Source organism: Microcebus murinus, chromosome 3, assembly GCF_040939455.1.
Source record: "Microcebus murinus isolate Inina chromosome 3, M.murinus_Inina_mat1.0, whole genome shotgun sequence".
In the NCBI taxonomy this organism is placed as follows: domain Eukaryota; kingdom Metazoa; phylum Chordata; class Mammalia; order Primates; family Cheirogaleidae; genus Microcebus; species Microcebus murinus.
In genome coordinates, this window is record NC_134106.1 from 114,747,344 (window position 1) to 114,762,467 (window position 15,124).

Here is a 15,124-nt window from a genome sequence, read left to right on the forward strand (position 1 = left end):
CGAAGAAGGTGATTCCTCTGTGTCCACTTAGGTGTCCATCGGTTCGTACCCATTTGCTGGTGAGCGCGAGCACGTGGTGCTCGTGTGTCCATTCTTGGGATACTTGGCTTACTGGAACGGGTTCCAGCTCTGGCCAGGAGAACCACGAGAGGTGCCCCCTCACCGCTGCTCCTCATAGCCGAATAGCACTCCGTGGTGTCCACGCGCCACATTTTATTTACCCACTCGTGGGTCGATGGGCACTCGGGTGGCTTCCAGGTCTTTGCGATTGTGACTTGTGCCCTGACACTAACCCTAACCCTTACCCAGCCCGTCTCCTCCACGGCCCCTGCCTGACTGACTCCTTCCCGCCCGGCCTATCACCTGTCACCGTCCTCTGCCCCTGCCTGACACGCTCGTCCCCGCCCGGGCCGTCACCGTCCTCGGCCCCTGCCTGACGGGGCTCCTCCGTCGCCTGGGCCTTCCAAGGGCTTGGTGTGGACGCTGGTTCCAGGACGCCCTCCCAGGAACCCGGTAGCAGGGCGGCCGCAGCGTCTCGTGCAACCCAACCGTCCGCCGGCTGGCCGCCGTCGCTAAGTGGCCTGCGGGGGACGTGCTCCCGCTGTGCCGTGGGGGCCCAGCCTGGTGTCTTCTCTGAGGCCCCGCGGCTGCCGCTCCCCGCAAGGGGATAGCCGCGGAGGTGGGGACCGCCTCCTCATGGGGACGTATACCCAGCTCTCCACGTCGGATTCCGGGGCTCTCTGTCCTGCCAGAAGGCCCAGCTGGCCTGCGGGTCCTTAGAGTGGCAAAAACATCCGAAAACTGAGATTGAGGGTCCGGTGGGTGTCTGCACTTTTGTGCTGGGCACCCCAGGGAGGCCCGGGGGCTGGCTGGACAACGTGGTCTGCTGGGCTGGGGGGGGGGTTTGGAGGAGCAACTGATGCCCTTTGCACTTTGGGTAGCAAGTGTCTGAGGTGTCTCTGGGCCCTGTGCCATGTGGGGGCGAGGGCGGGGTGGGAGGAGGAGGAGGAGGAGGAGGAGGAGGAGGAGGAGGTGGGAAGGGCCGTGGCCTGCAGTGGTGTTCCCCGGGGTGGCACAGCATGTGGCTTCTTCCACGGGATGCTTGGCCTGGGCTCCCTGCACCTGGGCCTTTGGAGGACTGGCCCTGTGCTTGCCAACACTTCCTGCAGGGACCCAGAGCTGGGAGGTTGCATCTCTCAGCCCTGGGTCGGGCAGAGCCCCAGCGGGCCATGCCCACAACCTCTCTCAGCAGGGGTCCCCCAGAAGGCTCCTTTGGGACCAGGATTCTCTTGCGGGTGACTCTTTAAGGTCTGGCCCCTGGATGGAGGGGCACCAGGAGTAGAGGAGCAGGAAGGGGAAGGGGGTGGCCATGCGAGGGGACACTTTCAGGCCAAGTCCCAGCTTCAGTCTGATCCTCCTGGGAACCCCGGGGTGGACATCACACCTCCTGGTTGCCCCGCTCTGAGACAAGGAGCCGGGCTTCGCATTCCCACAGCAGCCAGTCGTGGGCTGAGGACACCTGGGGCGTTGGGAACTCCCTGGCTTCTCCTTGGTTTAACATCTGGAGCTGCTTGTGAATTGTGCCGCCACACACACCCGAGTGCAGGTGTCTTCTGCACAGACTGCGGGCCTCGCTCTTCTGAGTGCCGCTAGCTCGCGACCCACCCACTGGTGAACCTGGTCAGGGTACTTTCTCTCAGGGGCAGACTCTGATCCGGGCGGGCTACCGGTGTCTCTGTTTGCTCCTTTCTTTCTTCCACTTCGGGAAAGGCTTCCTTACTGGGTGTGGAAATCTCCTATGCCTTTCCTCGCCTATTCTGTCAGCTCTAAAATTCTCTTTCGGTTGCCACCCTCACAGATGGATTAGGAAACTCTTTGCGGTGCACTCATTAGTGAAATGACCTCAATGACGCTGGAATCCAATATCTAATGGCCGATTTTTAGCGAGTCCACACGCCAGGGTGGTTGGGGTCCAGTGCAGCCCCGGCCAGGCCCAGGCCCCTTGGACTGGGCCACAGGAGGACACAGAGGAGGGTCCCGGCCCCCACGGTAGCGGTGCGGGCAGTTCTCCAAGGGCTTGGGTGTTTTCCAGAGGGAGGAGATGGAGGGGACTGATTTCTTCAGCGCCCCACAAACCACGCCACCCCACCCCACCCATGGGACACATCCCGAGAGAGAGAGACGCCCCATACACTGGCTCCCCTCCCCCGTGCGCTGTGCCCCAGCCCTGGCCCGGGGGAATAGGCGGCCGCCGGGCCACAGGGTGGGGGGCGCAGCTGAAAGGGGTTGTGGGGGAGGGCCGCCCCTGGCTGGGGTCAAAGGGCGAGCGCCCCGCCCCTCCCGCCCGTGCGCAGTCTGCGGCCCCGGCGCGCTGGGGGTGGGGGGCGGGGAGGTGAAGGAGGCCAGGCGAGGAGAGGAGGGGGGCTTGAAGGTCTCCACCTTGGCGGGTCCAGCCGTGGAGGCGCATCTTGTGTGAGTGTGAGTGAGTGAGTGAGTGTGAGTGTGAGTGTGTGTGTGTACAGAGACAGCCCCCAACCCCGGCCCGCCGCTCCCTGCCCGCCCCGCCTGTCACCCCTCGTCCCTGGGAGCCCGCGGGACCCGGCCGGCGAACTCAACAGGCCCGACCCGGCGCGGGGCCTGGGGCGGGAGGAGGCGGCGGGGAAGCGCAGAGAGGCTCGGCTTCTTGAGCGGGGCAGGGGCGCCCTCCGCCGTCCACGGCCACACCACCCCGAACGCGCCCGATCCCGTCTGGTCTCGGAAGCTAAGCAGGGTCGGGCCTGGTTAGAACTTGGATGGGAGACCGCCCGGGAATACCGGGTGCCGTAGGCTTCTTCTTTTTTTTTTTTGCCTCTGGTTCTGTCGCGTTTCTGGGAGTGCGGGGGCGGCCCGGGGTGGGGGTGACCCCCACCCTCAGCGCCCGCCGCGGTGCCTGGCGCCCCAGCCCGCGCCGTTGGGCCTCCTCTTGTCCCGAGCCGTGACACCGCCGCCACGCGGCAGCATGCGTGGCTTCTGGACAGTCAGGTCTCAGACCAAAGGTCTGCTCTGTGGGAGCCGACACGCTGGAGGAAACCTTGAGAGTCTGAGAGGGGAGGGAGTTCCAGAAGAAGGCCAGGATGTCATTTTGAGGGAGTATGTGACCAGAACTCCTCCCGTTGCTTTTGGGGTTCTATGGGCTACACGTAGGAATCTTTGGTGGTGGCACCTGATGTTCGGGGATCCGGAGTCACACCCAGACCTGCTCCACAGGCCTCCTTTTACTTTTCTCTTCGGATTCATTTTTTTTTTTTTTTTTTTGAGACAGAGTCTCGGTTTGTTGCCCAGGCTAGAGTGAGTGCCGTGGCGTCAGCCTAGCTCACAGCAACTTCAAACTCCTGGGCTCCAGTGATCCTTCTGCCTCAGCCTCCAGGGTAGCTGGGACTGCAGGCATGCGCCACCATGCCCCGCTAATTTTTTATATATATATCAGTTGGCCAATTAATTTCTTTCTATTTATAGTAGAGACGGGGTCTCGCTCTTGCTCAGGCTGGTTTTGAACTCCTGACCTTGAGCAATCCGCCCGCCTCGGCCTCCCAAGAGCTAGGATTACAGGCGTGAGCCACAGCGCCCGGCCGGATTCATTATTTTTAAAAAGTGTCTCTTATCTCTATTATTGCATTTTCTTTTCTCTCTCTTTTCAAGCAGATGATGGGAGTCCAAGTATTAAGGTGACATGTGTTGCCCGTGCCCCCCTCCCCCCCCCCGTGTTCTTATTCATTTACCTCTCATGTTGTTCCAGCATATTGTGGGGGCACCAATGTTAAGGTCGGGTGCGTTGCCCTCTCCCAGCCTCCCCCCTCGGGTCAGAGCTTCAAGTGCGCCCATCCCCCAGTCGGTGCGTACCCACCCCATTCCTAATGGATGTGTATGCCCATCCCCTCCCCCCACCCGCCCGACACCCACCCGAAGAAGGTGATTCCTCTGTGTCCACTTAGGTGTCCATCGGTTCGTACCCATTTGCTGGTGAGCGCGAGCACGTGGTGCTCGTGTGTCCATTCTTGGGATACTTGGCTTACTGGAACGGGTTCCAGCTCTGGCCAGGAGAACCACGAGAGGTGCCCCCTCACCGCTGCTCCTCATAGCCGAATAGCACTCCGTGGTGTCCACGCGCCACATTTTATTTACCCACTCGTGGGTCGATGGGCACTCGGGTGGCTTCCAGGTCTTTGCGATTGTGACTTGTGCCCTGACACTAACCCTAACCCTTACCCAGCCCGTCTCCTCCACGGCCCCTGCCTGACTGACTCCTTCCCGCCCGGCCTATCACCTGTCACCGTCCTCTGCCCCTGCCTGACACGCTCGTCCCCGCCCGGGCCGTCACCGTCCTCGGCCCCTGCCTGACGGGGCTCCTCCGTCGCCTGGGCCTTCCAAGGGCTTGGTGTGGACGCTGGTTCCAGGACGCCCTCCCAGGAACCCGGTAGCAGGGCGGCCGCAGCGTCTCGTGCAACCCAACCGTCCGCCGGCTGGCCGCCGTCGCTAAGTGGCCTGCGGGGGACGTGCTCCCGCTGTGCCGTGGGGGCCCAGCCTGGTGTCTTCTCTGAGGCCCCGCGGCTGCCGCTCCCCGCAAGGGGATAGCCGCGGAGGTGGGGACCGCCTCCTCATGGGGACGTATACCCAGCTCTCCACGTCGGATTCCGGGGCTCTCTGTCCTGCCAGAAGGCCCAGCTGGCCTGCGGGTCCTTAGAGTGGCAAAAACATCCGAAAACTGAGATTGAGGGTCCGGTGGGTGTCTGCACTTTTGTGCTGGGCACCCCAGGGAGGCCCGGGGGCTGGCTGGACAACGTGGTCTGCTGGGCTGGGGGGGGGGTTTGGAGGAGCAACTGATGCCCTTTGCACTTTGGGTAGCAAGTGTCTGAGGTGTCTCTGGGCCCTGTGCCATGTGGGGGCGAGGGCGGGGTGGGAGGAGGAGGAGGAGGAGGAGGAGGAGGAGGAGGAGGTGGGAAGGGCCGTGGCCTGCAGTGGTGTTCCCCGGGGTGGCACAGCATGTGGCTTCTTCCACGGGATGCTTGGCCTGGGCTCCCTGCACCTGGGCCTTTGGAGGACTGGCCCTGTGCTTGCCAACACTTCCTGCAGGGACCCAGAGCTGGGAGGTTGCATCTCTCAGCCCTGGGTCGGGCAGAGCCCCAGCGGGCCATGCCCACAACCTCTCTCAGCAGGGGTCCCCCAGAAGGCTCCTTTGGGACCAGGATTCTCTTGCGGGTGACTCTTTAAGGTCTGGCCCCTGGATGGAGGGGCACCAGGAGTAGAGGAGCAGGAAGGGGAAGGGGGTGGCCATGCGAGGGGACACTTTCAGGCCAAGTCCCAGCTTCAGTCTGATCCTCCTGGGAACCCCGGGGTGGACATCACACCTCCTGGTTGCCCCGCTCTGAGACAAGGAGCCGGGCTTCGCATTCCCACAGCAGCCAGTCGTGGGCTGAGGACACCTGGGGCGTTGGGAACTCCCTGGCTTCTCCTTGGTTTAACATCTGGAGCTGCTTGTGAATTGTGCCGCCACACACACCCGAGTGCAGGTGTCTTCTGCACAGACTGCGGGCCTCGCTCTTCTGAGTGCCGCTAGCTCGCGACCCACCCACTGGTGAACCTGGTCAGGGTACTTTCTCTCAGGGGCAGACTCTGATCCGGGCGGGCTACCGGTGTCTCTGTTTGCTCCTTTCTTTCTTCCACTTCGGGAAAGGCTTCCTTACTGGGTGTGGAAATCTCCTATGCCTTTCCTCGCCTATTCTGTCAGCTCTAAAATTCTCTTTCGGTTGCCACCCTCACAGATGGATTAGGAAACTCTTTGCGGTGCACTCATTAGTGAAATGACCTCAATGACGCTGGAATCCAATATCTAATGGCCGATTTTTAGCGAGTCCACACGCCAGGGTGGTTGGGGTCCAGTGCAGCCCCGGCCAGGCCCAGGCCCCTTGGACTGGGCCACAGGAGGACACAGAGGAGGGTCCCGGCCCCCACGGTAGCGGTGCGGGCAGTTCTCCAAGGGCTTGGGTGTTTTCCAGAGGGAGGAGATGGAGGGGACTGATTTCTTCAGCGCCCCACAAACCACGCCACCCCACCCCACCCATGGGACACATCCCGAGAGAGAGAGACGCCCCATACACTGGCTCCCCTCCCCCGTGCGCTGTGCCCCAGCCCTGGCCCGGGGGAATAGGCGGCCGCCGGGCCACAGGGTGGGGGGCGCAGCTGAAAGGGGTTGTGGGGGAGGGCCGCCCCTGGCTGGGGTCAAAGGGCGAGCGCCCCGCCCCTCCCGCCCGTGCGCAGTCTGCGGCCCCGGCGCGCTGGGGGTGGGGGGCGGGGAGGTGAAGGAGGCCAGGCGAGGAGAGGAGGGGGGCTTGAAGGTCTCCACCTTGGCGGGTCCAGCCGTGGAGGCGCATCTTGTGTGAGTGTGAGTGAGTGAGTGAGTGTGAGTGTGAGTGTGTGTGTGTACAGAGACAGCCCCCAACCCCGGCCCGCCGCTCCCTGCCCGCCCCGCCTGTCACCCCTCGTCCCTGGGAGCCCGCGGGACCCGGCCGGCGAACTCAACAGGCCCGACCCGGCGCGGGGCCTGGGGCGGGAGGAGGCGGCGGGGAAGCGCAGAGAGGCTCGGCTTCTTGAGCGGGGCAGGGGCGCCCTCCGCCGTCCACGGCCACACCACCCCGAACGCGCCCGATCCCGTCTGGTCTCGGAAGCTAAGCAGGGTCGGGCCTGGTTAGAACTTGGATGGGAGACCGCCCGGGAATACCGGGTGCCGTAGGCTTCTTCTTTTTTTTTTTGCCTCTGGTTCTGTCGCGTTTCTGGGAGTGCGGGGGCGGCCCGGGGTGGGGGTGACCCCCACCCTCAGCGCCCGCCGCGGTGCCTGGCGCCCCAGCCCGCGCCGTTGGGCCTCCTCTTGTCCCGAGCCGTGACACCGCCGCCACGCGGCAGCATGCGTGGCTTCTGGACAGTCAGGTCTCAGACCAAAGGTCTGCTCTGTGGGAGCCGACACGCTGGAGGAAACCTTGAGAGTCTGAGAGGGGAGGGAGTTCCAGAAGAAGGCCAGGATGTCATTTTGAGGGAGTATGTGACCAGAACTCCTCCCGTTGCTTTTGGGGTTCTATGGGCTACACGTAGGAATCTTTGGTGGTGGCACCTGATGTTCGGGGATCCGGAGTCACACCCAGACCTGCTCCACAGGCCTCCTTTTACTTTTCTCTTCGGATTCATTTTTTTTTTTTTTTTTTTTGAGACAGAGTCTCGGTTTGTTGCCCAGGCTAGAGTGAGTGCCGTGGCGTCAGCCTAGCTCACAGCAACTTCAAACTCCTGGGCTCCAGTGATCCTTCTGCCTCAGCCTCCAGGGTAGCTGGGACTGCAGGCATGCGCCACCATGCCCCGCTAATTTTTTATATATATATCAGTTGGCCAATTAATTTCTTTCTATTTATAGTAGAGACGGGGTCTCGCTCTTGCTCAGGCTGGTTTTGAACTCCTGACCTTGAGCAATCCGCCCGCCTCGGCCTCCCAAGAGCTAGGATTACAGGCGTGAGCCACAGCGCCCGGCCGGATTCATTATTTTTAAAAAGTGTCTCTTATCTCTATTATTGCATTTTCTTTTCTCTCTCTTTTCAAGCAGATGATGGGAGTCCAAGTATTAAGGTGACATGTGTTGCCCGTGCCCCCCTCCCCCCCCCCGTGTTCTTATTCATTTACCTCTCATGTTGTTCCAGCATATTGTGGGGGCACCAATGTTAAGGTCGGGTGCGTTGCCCTCTCCCAGCCTCCCCCCTCGGGTCAGAGCTTCAAGTGCGCCCATCCCCCAGTCGGTGCGTACCCACCCCATTCCTAATGGATGTGTATGCCCATCCCCTCCCCCCACCCGCCCGACACCCACCCGAAGAAGGTGATTCCTCTGTGTCCACTTAGGTGTCCATCGGTTCGTACCCATTTGCTGGTGAGCGCGAGCACGTGGTGCTCGTGTGTCCATTCTTGGGATACTTGGCTTACTGGAACGGGTTCCAGCTCTGGCCAGGAGAACCACGAGAGGTGCCCCCTCACCGCTGCTCCTCATAGCCGAATAGCACTCCGTGGTGTCCACGCGCCACATTTTATTTACCCACTCGTGGGTCGATGGGCACTCGGGTGGCTTCCAGGTCTTTGCGATTGTGACTTGTGCCCTGACACTAACCCTAACCCTTACCCAGCCCGTCTCCTCCACGGCCCCTGCCTGACTGACTCCTTCCCGCCCGGCCTATCACCTGTCACCGTCCTCTGCCCCTGCCTGACACGCTCGTCCCCGCCCGGGCCGTCACCGTCCTCGGCCCCTGCCTGACGGGGCTCCTCCGTCGCCTGGGCCTTCCAAGGGCTTGGTGTGGACGCTGGTTCCAGGACGCCCTCCCAGGAACCCGGTAGCAGGGCGGCCGCAGCGTCTCGTGCAACCCAACCGTCCGCCGGCTGGCCGCCGTTGCTAAGTGGCCTGCGGGGGACGTGCTCCCGCTGTGCCGTGGGGGCCCAGCCTGGTGTCTTCTCTGAGGCCCCGCGGCTGCCGCTCCCCGCAAGGGGATAGCCGCGGAGGTGGGGACCGCCTCCTCATGGGGACGTATACCCAGCTCTCCACGTCGGATTCCGGGGCTCTCTGTCCTGCCAGAAGGCCCAGCTGGCCTGCGGGTCCTTAGAGTGGCAAAAACATCCGAAAACTGAGATTGAGGGTCCGGTGGGTGTCTGCACTTTTGTGCTGGGCACCCCAGGGAGGCCCGGGGGCTGGCTGGACAACGTGGTCTGCTGGGCTGGGGGGGGGGTTTGGAGGAGCAACTGATGCCCTTTGCACTTTGGGTAGCAAGTGTCTGAGGTGTCTCTGGGCCCTGTGCCATGTGGGGGCGAGGGCGGGGTGGGAGGAGGAGGAGGAGGAGGAGGAGGAGGAGGAGGAGGTGGGAAGGGCCGTGGCCTGCAGTGGTGTTCCCCGGGGTGGCACAGCATGTGGCTTCTTCCACGGGATGCTTGGCCTGGGCTCCCTGCACCTGGGCCTTTGGAGGACTGGCCCTGTGCTTGCCAACACTTCCTGCAGGGACCCAGAGCTGGGAGGTTGCATCTCTCAGCCCTGGGTCGGGCAGAGCCCCAGCGGGCCATGCCCACAACCTCTCTCAGCAGGGGTCCCCCAGAAGGCTCCTTTGGGACCAGGATTCTCTTGCGGGTGACTCTTTAAGGTCTGGCCCCTGGATGGAGGGGCACCAGGAGTAGAGGAGCAGGAAGGGGAAGGGGGTGGCCATGCGAGGGGACACTTTCAGGCCAAGTCCCAGCTTCAGTCTGATCCTCCTGGGAACCCCGGGGTGGACATCACACCTCCTGGTTGCCCCGCTCTGAGACAAGGAGCCGGGCTTCGCATTCCCACAGCAGCCAGTCGTGGGCTGAGGACACCTGGGGCGTTGGGAACTCCCTGGCTTCTCCTTGGTTTAACATCTGGAGCTGCTTGTGAATTGTGCCGCCACACACACCCGAGTGCAGGTGTCTTCTGCACAGACTGCGGGCCTCGCTCTTCTGAGTGCCGCTAGCTCGCGACCCACCCACTGGTGAACCTGGTCAGGGTACTTTCTCTCAGGGGCAGACTCTGATCCGGGCGGGCTACCGGTGTCTCTGTTTGCTCCTTTCTTTCTTCCACTTCGGGAAAGGCTTCCTTACTGGGTGTGGAAATCTCCTATGCCTTTCCTCGCCTATTCTGTCAGCTCTAAAATTCTCTTTCGGTTGCCACCCTCACAGATGGATTAGGAAACTCTTTGCGGTGCACTCATTAGTGAAATGACCTCAATGACGCTGGAATCCAATATCTAATGGCCGATTTTTAGCGAGTCCACACGCCAGGGTGGTTGGGGTCCAGTGCAGCCCCGGCCAGGCCCAGGCCCCTTGGACTGGGCCACAGGAGGACACAGAGGAGGGTCCCGGCCCCCACGGTAGCGGTGCGGGCAGTTCTCCAAGGGCTTGGGTGTTTTCCAGAGGGAGGAGATGGAGGGGACTGATTTCTTCAGCGCCCCACAAACCACGCCACCCCACCCCACCCATGGGACACATCCCGAGAGAGAGAGACGCCCCATACACTGGCTCCCCTCCCCCGTGCGCTGTGCCCCAGCCCTGGCCCGGGGGAATAGGCGGCCGCCGGGCCACAGGGTGGGGGGCGCAGCTGAAAGGGGTTGTGGGGGAGGGCCGCCCCTGGCTGGGGTCAAAGGGCGAGCGCCCCGCCCCTCCCGCCCGTGCGCAGTCTGCGGCCCCGGCGCGCTGGGGGTGGGGGGCGGGGAGGTGAAGGAGGCCAGGCGAGGAGAGGAGGGGGGCTTGAAGGTCTCCACCTTGGCGGGTCCAGCCGTGGAGGCGCATCTTGTGTGAGTGTGAGTGAGTGAGTGAGTGTGAGTGTGAGTGTGTGTGTGTACAGAGACAGCCCCCAACCCCGGCCCGCCGCTCCCTGCCCGCCCCGCCTGTCACCCCTCGTCCCTGGGAGCCCGCGGGACCCGGCCGGCGAACTCAACAGGCCCGACCCGGCGCGGGGCCTGGGGCGGGAGGAGGCGGCGGGGAAGCGCAGAGAGGCTCGGCTTCTTGAGCGGGGCAGGGGCGCCCTCCGCCGTCCACGGCCACACCACCCCGAACGCGCCCGATCCCGTCTGGTCTCGGAAGCTAAGCAGGGTCGGGCCTGGTTAGAACTTGGATGGGAGACCGCCCGGGAATACCGGGTGCCGTAGGCTTCTTCTTTTTTTTTTTTGCCTCTGGTTCTGTCGCGTTTCTGGGAGTGCGGGGGCGGCCCGGGGTGGGGGTGACCCCCACCCTCAGCGCCCGCCGCGGTGCCTGGCGCCCCAGCCCGCGCCGTTGGGCCTCCTCTTGTCCCGAGCCGTGACACCGCCGCCACGCGGCAGCATGCGTGGCTTCTGGACAGTCAGGTCTCAGACCAAAGGTCTGCTCTGTGGGAGCCGACACGCTGGAGGAAACCTTGAGAGTCTGAGAGGGGAGGGAGTTCCAGAAGAAGGCCAGGATGTCATTTTGAGGGAGTATGTGACCAGAACTCCTCCCGTTGCTTTTGGGGTTCTATGGGCTACACGTAGGAATCTTTGGTGGTGGCACCTGATGTTCGGGGATCCGGAGTCACACCCAGACCTGCTCCACAGGCCTCCTTTTACTTTTCTCTTCGGATTCATTTTTTTTTTTTTTTTTTTTGAGACAGAGTCTCGGTTTGTTGCCCAGGCTAGAGTGAGTGCCGTGGCGTCAGCCTAGCTCACAGCAACTTCAAACTCCTGGGCTCCAGTGATCCTTCTGCCTCAGCCTCCAGGGTAGCTGGGACTGCAGGCATGCGCCACCATGCCCCGCTAATTTTTTATATATATATCAGTTGGCCAATTAATTTCTTTCTATTTATAGTAGAGACGGGGTCTCGCTCTTGCTCAGGCTGGTTTTGAACTCCTGACCTTGAGCAATCCGCCCGCCTCGGCCTCCCAAGAGCTAGGATTACAGGCGTGAGCCACAGCGCCCGGCCGGATTCATTATTTTTAAAAAGTGTCTCTTATCTCTATTATTGCATTTTCTTTTCTCTCTCTTTTCAAGCAGATGATGGGAGTCCAAGTATTAAGGTGACATGTGTTGCCCGTGCCCCCCTCCCCCCCCCGTGTTCTTATTCATTTACCTCTCATGTTGTTCCAGCATATTGTGGGGGCACCAATGTTAAGGTCGGGTGCGTTGCCCTCTCCCAGCCTCCCCCCTCGGGTCAGAGCTTCAAGTGCGCCCATCCCCCAGTCGGTGCGTACCCACCCCATTCCTAATGGATGTGTATGCCCATCCCCTCCCCCCACCCGCCCGACACCCACCCGAAGAAGGTGATTCCTCTGTGTCCACTTAGGTGTCCATCGGTTCGTACCCATTTGCTGGTGAGCGCGAGCACGTGGTGCTCGTGTGTCCATTCTTGGGATACTTGGCTTACTGGAACGGGTTCCAGCTCTGGCCAGGAGAACCACGAGAGGTGCCCCCTCACCGCTGCTCCTCATAGCCGAATAGCACTCCGTGGTGTCCACGCGCCACATTTTATTTACCCACTCGTGGGTCGATGGGCACTCGGGTGGCTTCCAGGTCTTTGCGATTGTGACTTGTGCCCTGACACTAACCCTAACCCTTACCCAGCCCGTCTCCTCCACGGCCCCTGCCTGACTGACTCCTTCCCGCCCGGCCTATCACCTGTCACCGTCCTCTGCCCCTGCCTGACACGCTCGTCCCCGCCCGGGCCGTCACCGTCCTCGGCCCCTGCCTGACGGGGCTCCTCCGTCGCCTGGGCCTTCCAAGGGCTTGGTGTGGACGCTGGTTCCAGGACGCCCTCCCAGGAACCCGGTAGCAGGGCGGCCGCAGCGTCTCGTGCAACCCAACCGTCCGCCGGCTGGCCGCCGTCGCTAAGTGGCCTGCGGGGGACGTGCTCCCGCTGTGCCGTGGGGGCCCAGCCTGGTGTCTTCTCTGAGGCCCCGCGGCTGCCGCTCCCCGCAAGGGGATAGCCGCGGAGGTGGGGACCGCCTCCTCATGGGGACGTATACCCAGCTCTCCACGTCGGATTCCGGGGCTCTCTGTCCTGCCAGAAGGCCCAGCTGGCCTGCGGGTCCTTAGAGTGGCAAAAACATCCGAAAACTGAGATTGAGGGTCCGGTGGGTGTCTGCACTTTTGTGCTGGGCACCCCAGGGAGGCCCGGGGGCTGGCTGGACAACGAGGTCTGCTGGGCTGGGGGGGGGTTTGGAGGAGCAACTGATGCCCTTTGCACTTTGGGTAGCAAGTGTCTGAGGTGTCTCTGGGCCCTGTGCCATGTGGGGGCGGGGGCGGGGTGGGAGGAGGAGGAGGAGGAGGAGGAGGAGGTGGGAAGGGCCGTGGCCTGCAGTGGTGTTCCCCGGGGTGGCACAGCATGTGGCTTCTTCCACGGGATGCTTGGCCTGGGCTCCCTGCACCTGGGCCTTTGGAGGACTGGCCCTGTGCTTGCCAACACTTCCTGCAGGGACCCAGAGCTGGGAGGTTGCATCTCTCAGCCCTGGGTCGGGCAGAGCCCCAGCGGGCCATGCCCACAACCTCTCTCAGCAGGGGTCCCCCAGAAGGCTCCTTTGGGACCAGGATTCTCTTGCGGGTGACTCTTTAAGGTCTGGCCCCTGGATGGAGGGGCACCAGGAGTAGAGGAGCAGGAAGGGGAAGGGGGTGGCCATGCGAGGGGACACTTTCAGGCCAAGTCCCAGCTTCAGTCTGATCCTCCTGGGAACCCCGGGGTGGACATCACACCTCCTGGTTGCCCCGCTCTGAGACAAGGAGCCGGGCTTCGCATTCCCACAGCAGCCAGTCGTGGGCTGAGGACACCTGGGGCGTTGGGAACTCCCTGGCTTCTCCTTGGTTTAACATCTGGAGCTGCTTGTGAATTGTGCCGCCACACACACCCGAGTGCAGGTGTCTTCTGCACAGACTGCGGGCCTCGCTCTTCTGAGTGCCGCTAGCTCGCGACCCACCCACTGGTGAACCTGGTCAGGGTACTTTCTCTCAGGGGCAGACTCTGATCCGGGCGGGCTACCGGTGTCTCTGTTTGCTCCTTTCTTTCTTCCACTTCGGGAAAGGCTTCCTTACTGGGTGTGGAAATCTCCTATGCCTTTCCTCGCCTATTCTGTCAGCTCTAAAATTCTCTTTCGGTTGCCACCCTCACAGATGGATTAGGAAACTCTTTGCGGTGCACTCATTAGTGAAATGACCTCAATGACGCTGGAATCCAATATCTAATGGCCGATTTTTAGCGAGTCCACACGCCAGGGTGGTTGGGGTCCAGTGCAGCCCCGGCCAGGCCCAGGCCCCTTGGACTGGGCCACAGGAGGACACAGAGGAGGGTCCCGGCCCCCACGGTAGCGGTGCGGGCAGTTCTCCAAGGGCTTGGGTGTTTTCCAGAGGGAGGAGATGGAGGGGACTGATTTCTTCAGCGCCCCACAAACCACGCCACCCCACCCCACCCATGGGACACATCCCGAGAGAGAGAGACGCCCCATACACTGGCTCCCCTCCCCCGTGCGCTGTGCCCCAGCCCTGGCCCGGGGGAATAGGCGGCCGCCGGGCCACAGGGTGGGGGGCGCAGCTGAAAGGGGTTGTGGGGGAGGGCCGCCCCTGGCTGGGGTCAAAGGGCGAGCGCCCCGCCCCTCCCGCCCGTGCGCAGTCTGCGGCCCCGGCGCGCTGGGGGTGGGGGGCGGGGAGGTGAAGGAGGCCAGGCGAGGAGAGGAGGGGGGCTTGAAGGTCTCCACCTGGGCGGGTCCAGCCGTGGAGGCGCATCTTGTGTGAGTGTGAGTGAGTGAGTGAGTGTGAGTGTGAGTGTGTGTGTGTACAGAGACAGCCCCCAACCCCGGCCCGCCGCTCCCTGCCCGCCCCGCCTGTCACCCCTCGTCCCTGGGAGCCCGCGGGACCCGGCCGGCGAACTCAACAGGCCCGACCCGGCGCGGGGCCTGGGGCGGGAGGAGGCGGCGGGGAAGCGCAGAGAGGCTCGGCTTCTTGAGCGGGGCAGGGGCGCCCTCCGCCGTCCACGGCCACACCACCCCGAACGCGCCCGATCCCGTCTGGTCTCGGAAGCTAAGCAGGGTCGGGCCTGGTTAGAACTTGGATGGGAGACCGCCCGGGAATACCGGGTGCCGTAGGCTTCTTCTTTTTTTTTTTTGCCTCTGGTTCTGTCGCGTTTCTGGGAGTGCGGGGGCGGCCCGGGGTGGGGGTGACCCCCACCCTCAGCGCCCGCCGCGGTGCCTGGCGCCCCAGCCCGCGCCGTTGGGCCTCCTCTTGTCCCGAGCCGTGACACCGCCGCCACGCGGCAGCATGCGTGGCTTCTGGACAGTCAGGTCTCAGACCAAAGGTCTGCTCTGTGGGAGCCGACACGCTGGAGGAAACCTTGAGAGTCTGAGAGGGGAGGGAGTTCCAGAAGAAGGCCAGGATGTCATTTTGAGGGAGTATGTGACCAGAACTCCTCCCGTTGCTTTTGGGGTTCTATGGGCTACACGTAGGAATCTTTGGTGGTGGCACCTGATGTTCGGGGATCCGGAGTCACACCCAGACCTGCTCCACAGGCCTCCTTTTACTTTTCTCTTCGGATTCATTTTTTTTTTTTTTTTTTTGAGACAGAGTCTCGGTTTGT

At 62.8% G+C, this 15,124-nt stretch overlaps 4 pseudogenes; all 4 read left to right on the forward strand.

Moving 5' to 3' along the window:
- The first annotated feature begins 2,710 nt into the window (after positions 1-2,710).
- On the forward strand, positions 2,711-2,829 carry LOC142870108 (uncharacterized; annotated as a pseudogene).
- Positions 2,830-6,650: 3,821 nt separating this feature from the next.
- On the forward strand, positions 6,651-6,769 carry LOC142870111 (uncharacterized; annotated as a pseudogene).
- A 3,821-nt stretch (positions 6,770-10,590) lies between these two features.
- On the forward strand, positions 10,591-10,709 carry LOC142870112 (uncharacterized; annotated as a pseudogene).
- A 3,811-nt stretch (positions 10,710-14,520) lies between these two features.
- LOC142870113 (uncharacterized) lies at positions 14,521-14,639 on the forward strand (annotated as a pseudogene).
- Positions 14,640-15,124: the final 485 nt, after the last annotated feature.